This window comes from Aplysia californica, unplaced genomic scaffold (assembly GCF_000002075.1).
Source record: "Aplysia californica isolate F4 #8 unplaced genomic scaffold, AplCal3.0 scaffold00041, whole genome shotgun sequence".
Lineage (NCBI taxonomy): Eukaryota > Metazoa > Mollusca > Gastropoda > Aplysiida > Aplysiidae > Aplysia > Aplysia californica.
In genome coordinates, this window is record NW_004797311.1 from 1,106,178 (window position 1) to 1,107,930 (window position 1,753).

Sequence of the window (1,753 nt, forward strand, 5' to 3'; positions counted from 1 at the left end):
AGGGATGGGGGGGGGGCCAAAGTGGAGACGAAAGCAGACGAAAGAACATTGCTTGAGAGCAGGAAAAGAGGTGAAAGGAGACCATTAAGAGAAGAAAAATTTCCGTCGCTATCCGGATTCGGACCCTGGACCTATTGAATGAGAGGTGAACACCTAACCTCTAGGCCACGAGAGCCCCCTTGCGACGTATTTCTGTACTCACATATTCCATTCCTCGGAAAGTAGATTCCTTAGATCTATTTTATAAGAGGAAGTCATTGACATTAGCCTCATTTGTTTAACAAAGTAAGCCCCCCTACATGTACATGCGATCGACGCAGTACGGTCATCTCCCAAATAGACGGCAAAAGAGGCAGAGGTAGACAGAGAATACTACTTTACTCAGATAGAACAGACGGGTGACGGGAAAAGACCAAGATAATAATATAAATTGGGTATTTTAAAGCAAATATGGCAGAGAAATGAGTGGCGAACCATGATTGCCGATGTCTATTTTAGATCTGCACTTGAGAAAGAAGAAGAGGAGTAAAAAGTCATTAGAATAGTTTTGAACATAGAAAAAAACCGCCCTTTAAAATATTCCACGTCTTTTCCCGAAAGGCAAAGCTGATTTCTCACCTTTTAAAAGAAATTAATTTTTTTTAATTTCTAAAAAAGAAATGATTGTGTTACGGTAATTCGAATAACGTCACGAGTCAAATCAATAAACACAAAATTTTGATTAAATCTACTCCCCTCCCCCCCCAAAAACCCCCAAATAAAACAGCCTAGTCTATTCTTTATTTCATGTTTCGGCATATTTCCTGACTTGCACTGTTGTTTCTTATAATTAGAAAATGATTAGAAATTAATGGGAGTATTTGAGCCTCTTTGTGATGTTGTCATCATAATAATATTATAATGAATGTCTTGATGGGATCTGGACTATATATTTGACTGCATCGGCCAATATTATTACACGTTTGGGCTAATGAGAAAAAGATGAAAATAAACACCAACCTGCAGCAAGTAGTGGGTGGTTGGAGGGAGGTCTTATTGGTACTTTTTGAACGTTTCTAGATTGTGACCTGTTTTGCGTTGATGTGCTTTTTTTAAACAAACGACTAACAAAATATACAAAAGATACATAATGCATTATTATAATATCATTCAAATCTACAGCGTGCCACTTGACCTGTCTAATCACCCAGCATGTCTTCCATGAGCTATTTCCTCGGTGCTGTCCTGGCCACCTTCCTGGTTTTGCTTGTCGGTAAGACTCCACCATTTTATTTGGTCGTTAGCGGTTTCATTCAATGCCATCTTGACGTACCTTGAAAGTCATGGAGTTGCATAACCTTTCCATATAAATAATATCTTTTTTCAAAATGTAAGTGTTTTATGTCCAACTATACTCAATTTATCATTTTATGTAACGACTTGGTAGAATCAGGCGCTCGTCAATTTTTGGTCAAAAGAATTTATTGGACGAAAGGACAAGATATCAAATTACAGTAGTTAAAATTTACGATTGAAGGAAGAGGAGGTCGCCTGGTGCCCGGGGTAGAATTAGCGAGAAACTCGCCGGCAAAGTTGGGTGACTTCCAAATTTTGAGTGTTCTCGGAAACAGCAAATTTTAATTTTTTCTTATTTTTTTGTGCTTTTGATAAACGCGTTTTTCAGTCAAATCCACACAGCAGGTCGTGTTTTCAGAGGGCTATCTCTCTTATTTGTAAACCAAATGTCACCATATTTCAAGGATATATATATATA